At 47.7% G+C, this 7,411-nt stretch overlaps 1 protein-coding gene across 3 annotated transcripts in view; it reads left to right on the forward strand.

Moving 5' to 3' along the window:
- Pknox2 (PBX/knotted 1 homeobox 2) overlaps positions 1-7,411 on the forward strand; it is a 196,603-nt gene that overhangs the window by 90,541 nt on the left and 98,651 nt on the right. For 2 of the 3 annotated variants that reach the window (XM_010628693.3, XM_010628691.3), the window contains one exon: positions 7,153-7,256. The gene's annotated coding sequence lies outside the window, so the exon portion shown is untranslated. Of the gene's footprint in view, positions 1-7,152; positions 7,303-7,411 lie in introns of all 3 variants that reach the window. The other variant, XM_010628692.3, reaches the window with a different exon arrangement.

A 7,411-nucleotide genomic window follows, 5' to 3' on the forward strand; every position in this document is an offset into this window, starting at 1 on the left:
AGAGAGAGAGAGAGAGAGAGAGAGAGAGAGAGAGAGAGAGAGAGAGGGAACAGGGGGTGGGGTGGGGCCAGTCCTGACTGCTAGGGAAAGGAATGGCAGGGAAGAGTGGGAGAGAGAGACTGGGCTGAAGGAGGGTGGTAACAGGCAGAGCTTGGCAGATTTTCAAGGTCAGAGTCTTCCGGAGGGACTGAGAATTCCCCCCCGCAGGGAGAAAATCCCCCAGGGCGTAAAGGACTTCTTTGAAGTTGGAGACTGATGCTGGTTGAGTTCAAAGGCACAGTCACTTTCCCTGATAATTTCCCAGTCCTCCTAACCTATTTCTCCAGAGAGAGAAAATCTGCATCTGGTTGAACTCTAGCCATTTCTCTTAACTGCTTTCGCCATCCCTGCTTATCCTTCCCCTCCGTTTCATAAACACTCATTGAGTAGTCCAGAGACGGAAGCAAAGTAGAGGATACTTAGTCCTTGGCTCCGGAAGCTCAGAGCTTCACAGAAGGACACGTATAAGAACAAATGGTAATAATTCCATGATATGGCTGAGAACTTTGGGCTTTATTTTAGATGATGGTCCAAGTTGTTGGGTGAACAGAGAAGAGAGGATTCCCAGCCTTTTATCGGGAAGGCTGGCCTTGAGAAAGGAAACTTTGGAGAGCTGAATCTTGAAGGATTGGGGTTTTACTAAGTAAGATCTAAACATACTATTACTAGCACTATTATCATGAATGATAATAGTCACCATCTATTAAAGCTTAATCTATGTCACTGCAAGGCCCTTTACTGTCTACAATGAGCACATTGTGTTTGTGGTACAGTATAAAATCCTAAGAAAGCCCTTGTGAATTAGGTATCACTGTTCCCATTTTACACAAATAGGAAAACAATCACTGTGAGACTTACAGAGATCACACACTGAGGCATAGATAGACCTGGCATCTGAATCCCAGTTTGATCTCACTCCACTGTATAATCTCTCCCACATTCACTTAAGATTAGTGCAGGAAGCATATGAAGTAATCCACAGTTCAGGCAAATGCTTTCAACTCAGGGGCATATGAAGTATTGAATTATGGAGAATTGTAAAGCCTTTGGCTATGAATATAATAAATAAATAGGAAAACTCTTGACTAAAGTGATTCACGTTGATCTGAGTTAATATTTTCTAGTAATGGCTCCTCTCCAAGTGACATGGATACTTCTGATGATCTTTGTGGGCACAGTACTAACCTATGTATATATGGAGGGAATAAGAGAAATAGAGACACAGGTCATTCTCAAAAGTTTGTGATGCCATTGAGGAGACTTGTTTTAACACAAAGAGCAGAAGTTCGGAAAAGAGAGTGAGATTAAGGCCCATAAAGTGGAGACACAGAGGCAGATCTTTCATCTGCAGAGAGGTAGGAATATAGCTGGCCTTTGGGGTGGGTAGGAAGTGGATGCCAAGAGGAGGGGTGAGCATCCGGTCCTCCAGAAGGGGGACAGAGACTCAGACTGGGTGTGCACTTGGTGTTGGGACAGTGGCAGCTTGACTATAGGAGAAGAGATTCAGATTCAAAAGCAGCAGGTGATTAGGTAAGAGATGAAGGTCAAGGATGGTTATGAAGGACAAGCACAGAGGCTAAGAAATTTGTTTTTTTGGGCCCTGGCAAGCTGTTGTAGGCTTCCACATAGGGAAGAAACTGTGAAAACAAGTCTGTGGGCTATTTTAGCCTCTCAAGAGCCTCTCTCCGGGACGACAGTTGAGTTCAGTAGCTCATGAAGTGTCCTCACAGAACAGAATGGGAGAATGTCACCCTGTTGGACCCAGCTTCTTGTTTACAGATGACAGTGATGAAGGTCAGTGATAAGGGTGATAATGGAACAGAATTCAGACCGGGAAGGTCCAAGGTCACAGAATACACTTGTGGCAGGCAGAATTGGCACTAGCTGGCCTCCTTAGCTTGCTCACCCCAGCAGGGGTGGGAGGAGGCTAAAGACTCTCAAGAGATATCTGCCTTGGGAAGAGCTGGAGGGTCCTTAAAGGCAAACCACACTGCCATTGCTGCACCTGCAGAAGAAAAAGCCCTTGGGTGGGCTCCAGAGTGAGGACAGACCCTTTCAAAAGGCTCTTGGGCCAACCAGGGAAAGGACCTTGGTGCTTTTTGCCCCTGGGATAAATCCCAGGGTAGAGCATCTCCCCTAGAGTTTGTTTGTTTGTTTGTTTGTTTTTGTTTTTGTTTTTGTTTTTAAGGCCTTTGGTTTGGGCCTCTGGCCAGAGATTCTAGAATCTGTCCTACTTGTCTGCAAATGGTCCTAGGATAAGTTGGCAGAAGAGATGAAGGCATTTCCTGAAGAATCCTGTGAATCCCCATGAGAGGGTGCCCAGGTAAAATGAACTTTGGCAGGCAGAAAGGAGCCTAATGGAAACTAAAGAGATAGAGTAGAGACATTTCTTGTGGAAGGAGGGGGGACCCAAGGAGCATTATTTTCAGCCTGAAGCACTTGCTTCCTTCCTTGTTCCCTAAACATCTGAACTGTCACATCAAGTCACACAGGGTCAAGTTTCTTTGCGTCTTTCTCTGCCTCTATGTCCTGGCCCTGCCTATTACGATGTCTGCTGGTGGGGCTCATTCCCAGCCCAGGATTGGGCAATATTTTTGCAGGCTCCCTCATAGACCTCAGAGGATGCAGTGATGCACAGGATGTGCTAGGCTCTCTGCCACTGGTATAAGAAAGTGCACAAGATGCCCTCTTCCAGGGCCAGGCAGGGTGGCTCCCAGAGGAGCGCTGGGTTAGGAAGGATAGCCACCACCTATCAGCAGTTTCTTTCTCCTTGCCAGCCCCAGACTGTCTTTCATTCTCCCCCATGCTTTCTGACATGAGAGTCACTCTCCTGCTCAGAAGAATTGCTGGCAGCGACAGAAAGGAGATTACAGGCAAAATTTCTGCCTCGAAGCTTTCTCCAGGCAGTAGGGAAACAAGTAGAACTAGCTGGCTGTCAGTTCCAGGAAAGGAGAAACCCAGGTAGATTGTAGCCCTGAAGCAGCACCCCGCATGGGGCACGCTGGTGTCACCTCTGATCGTCCTTCTTCTTGCTGATGTGCATTTTATTAATCCCTGGGTGGGAAGCCAGCTGACTTCTCTTTGACACTGGTGTGATTCCTCTCCAGGAGTCCAGTTCCTCCGTGCAGTCTCAGGGGTTGGGTTGGGAAGAGGTGTGGCCAGAGGAGAAAGAGGAGGAGCACCTCACTGCTGCAGGACTTGGGTGGGGCACCTCTGGGCCTGCAGGGCCAGAAAGGGTATGATGAGATACAGAAGCTGAAGGGGATACAAAAAGCAGACAGGGCTTCCTCCCTTCCCCAGCACTGAACCTGACCCTGCTCCCCACCCTCCACTGTAGGCTTTCCCAAAGGAGGGGATGGTGAAGTCAAGTGCCAAGAACAGCATCATTTACACTTGGAGGTGACAATGACTTCTTCTCTAGCTGTCTTCCGCACTTGACTATGAGCCCCTTGAAGACAAGGAGAACCGGTGTGTGTGTGTGTGTGTGGTGTGTGTGTCATCTTTGGATGGTCAAGCCTGGACACATGGTAGATGCTTAATACGCTACAGCTGAACTGAAGCAATTTGCATCTTCCCAGAAAAGGAAAAGAGAGAATAGCACAAACCTACCTTGAACAGCCAGTCTGCCATGTTGGCCTCAGACATCCCGAAAGTGACATTAGCAAAGTTCCCAGGAATGGCCCACAGCACTGCTCAGGGCACATCCACTTCTGCCTTCCCCTTCTAAGACCCCAACATTGACTCAGCACTGCTCTTTCTGGATTTGTAAGAAATATTAGAACAGGGATGGGGATTTAGCTCAGTGATTCTGCTGCCTGCCTCACAAACACAAGGTCCTGAGTTCAAACCCCAGTACCAAAAAAAAAAAAAAGAAAGAAATATTAGAAAAAAGTCAGGAGTGGGTGACAATATATCTAAAGTCAGAAGATATCACTTGCTGGCCATGTTCCCAGTCAAGACCTGTGCTTGACTTTCTTAAACCTCATTGTCCACATATATAAAATGGGAACAATGGGCCTGGCAAGAAAAAGGCATTTCTCACATCCTGTTAACAGGATATAAAGGAATGCGACCTTTCTGTGTGTTATTTGTAAAATCTGTTTAAAATAAATCTGGATTTGGCCAGTCCAAATCTAAAAATGTGCCCAATAGATTTCTATTTGTCCTAGAAAAATGATCAAGTCTGGTGCAAAAGTTAGCTACAAGAATGGTTATTATTTTTTTCTAACTGTAAAAACTGTAAATAATCTAACATATAAAATTTGGCTGAAAAATTATAGTACATCCATAAATACAATGCTATATAGCCATTAAATTAGAGTGTATAGCTGGGCGTGGTGGCGCACGTCTGTAATCACAGCACTTGGGAGGCTGAGGCAGGAGGATCACTGTGAGTTTGAGACCAGCCTGCTACATCGTTCACTGTGAGTTTGAGACCAGCCTGGGCTACATCGTGAGTTCCAGGTTAGTCTCAACTATGTAGTGAGACCATGTCTCAAAAAACAAAAAAAAAAAAAAAAAAAAAAAAAAAAAAAAAAAAAAAGAAAGAGTGTATATTTCCCTTATGTGAAAAGATTTTTATGATACGTTGGTGAATATAGAAGGCTGGTTACTGAAGTATATACATAGTGTGGTACTATTTTCAGGAAAGAACCAGTTCACTCCCAATATTGGCTGTAGTCATCTTTGTATCGTAGGATTGCATCTAACTTTTAGTCTCTTGTTTGTCTATTTTCTACAATCACCATGTGTTGTTTTGTAAAGATTACATTAAAATGCCTTCTCCTAAAGTTTGTTTTAAAACTAAAGGAGATATTATGCATAAAGGTACTTTGCAAACTGAAAAATCAAGCAGATATATGTTTCTGTCCATGAGAAACTTACCGGAAAGAGGTGACAAATATATAAGATGACTGCAGCATGAGACAGAATGTGACAAGACCTTTCACGGGACAAACAGCCTGTTAACTTGGAAACACAGAAGAGGAAACATTACTGCTGGCCACAGAGGCAGCTGCAGAGTATTTGAGTTGACGACTGAAGAAGGGCTACAGCAGTGATGGCGAACCTTTTAGAGTTTCAACGATAGGGACAGCGATCTGTGGCACACATGCCGTAGGTTTGCCACCACTGGCCTCGGGTCTCGTGGGGTGGAAATACAGAATTGGAGGTGCAGAGAATGTGGAGAGAGCGATCGTGTTTAGGAGCGTGGTGGGAGATGAGCCCAAAAGGCAGCTGAGGTAGCTGCAGGCTCCCAGAGGGCTGTGTACAGTCTGATGCACCCCAGAGATGTTTGCTAAGTGCCTTCTATGAACCAGGAAATTGGAAATCCTGGGGAAGGTGGTGCCCCAGCTGTGAAGTCCAGGAAGGGCAGCGAGTACTCACTGCTGCACTGGGCACATCTGGCATGGCATGGACAGGGCCCCTGGTGAGTCTGGGAGGAGTCACCTGTCTGGGAAACTCGGCTTGGACGCTGTGGTGCATCGGTGTGCTGGGAGGCTGATGGTGGGGACGAAGAGGGGTGGTGACTGGCAAGGCCAGGGGCCTCTCTTGGTTGACCCACTGAAAATGGGAAAGAGGAAAGACGATCTTCACCCTGACTAGAAAGGGACGAGAAGTGACAGTGATAGTGACAGGGAGTGAGAATTCCATGGGGCTTAGAGGAGGGAAAACACGGACAGTCTCCAGGGTTTGCAGCCTGTATGGCCAGAGACATGGGAGTTGGCACAGAGTGTACCAATGTGATCGCACCGAGGAAGAGCAGGGTGCAGGGAGTGAGAGGAGTCATTCGGCTCTCATGAAACCACCCACTCTCTGGTTGGTCCCAGTCCTCGGGCTCCTTGGCATGGGTCCTGCAAATGTGGCTCTATCTTTATCCTTCCCTTCTTGGAAAGAGTCCAGGTTGAGGATACAGGACCGGGTAAGTTGTTAATGGGAATGCATGAGCCCCCTTGTTTACCCTAGGCAGGCCCATCCTCCTCGCTCTCCCGGCCTTCTCTTTCCTGCATCTGGGACTTCAAAGCCCCCATCATCCCAGGTGCCATCTCTTTGCCACCCCCGCCTCCCAGCAGTGTGCACAAGGTGCGTGTGCAAGGGCTTGTGCACAGATGGGCACATGTGGGAGGTGGGAGAGCCTTGCTGCAAGTGTCTACCTTTCCATTTCCCCACCGCAGCTCCCAGCCTGGGCTACTGCTTCGCTCCTCCTGTTGTCATGTCACTAGTTAATTACATTCCTTACTGAGGCGCAAATGTGTTTTTATGGAGAGACCAAGATGGTGTTAACTAGGAAGAAACTGTTAATGTTAAAGATGTATTTACCTCTGTCTGGTGCAGGGCTGGGGCCCCTGGCTGGAGGTGCTACCCAGTGTTACCCTGAGAGTGCAGCTCCCACCCCATCACCCTGCTACCCTGGCTCCAGGTACAGCCTCCCAGAGTCAAATTAACAACTCATCCACTAAGAGAAACTGATGGGACTGCTTAGGAGAGTATCCAGCCGTGACCACCCAGCCTCCATGTGCAGACACCTTGGTTCATTTCAGATATTGAGAAGCAAAATTAATTCACTTTAATCCAAAGTTAAATAAATAAGTTGTTCAGCCAAAGCCACCTGCAGGCTGCAGGTTGTCCTTCACGGCTGTTGGTCCAGTCCCCTCCTGACTTTTCCTCCCTGTGGCCCTTAGTCACCTTTGCATCTCCCATCCCATCCATGTCCCTCCAGAACCCCCGCCCAGGCCTCCTCATCGGCAACCCCCAAAGAGGCATGGCTTCCGGCCCTCCCTTGGACTTGTGCTCCAGTCCCAGAACAGCAAGTCGGCTGGTCTTCCCAGCACCCAGAACTCAGTGGCAAAGACAGCATGCTGGGGGACAAGGCTGCAGGTACACCTGGAGTCAAGGATCCAAACAGGCAGCAAGCAGCAGGGGAAAATTTTGGGCTCCAAAATGGACGGTGGCGAGGGGGCTGCTCTATAACCGTGCTGGGGAGAGTCAAACGGCAAATATGGTAGGGACATATGGAGAGGAAACAGGATATACTGGGGAGAGTAGGGATAAGCAGAGCTGGGAGCCCCTTGGTTCTCCAATGCCCTAGCTGAGTGCTGCTCTGCCCTCCCACAGGTGCTCAGGCTGTAGCAACCAGGAAGCGATTCTAGCCCACCTGGAAGTAAGAAGAAGGGAGTGAGCCTCCTGAAGACCATCGCAGAGGCCGGGATCACCCAAGAGTAAGAAATGCTTTTCTGTCCTTGAACACACACTTCAATCTTCCAGGCAAGTTTCCTTCCCTTCTGAAAGCTTTTAAGGCCAGCTGATCTTTAAACTGACAGCACAGCAACCTTAGATAGCAAAACCCTGCTTTTTTTTTTTTTTTTTTTTTTTT

The sequence above is a fragment of the Fukomys damarensis genome, unplaced genomic scaffold (genome assembly GCF_012274545.1).
Source record: "Fukomys damarensis isolate Sample0158 unplaced genomic scaffold, DMR_v1.0_HiC HiC_scaffold_16, whole genome shotgun sequence".
NCBI lineage: Eukaryota > Metazoa > Chordata > Mammalia > Rodentia > Bathyergidae > Fukomys > Fukomys damarensis.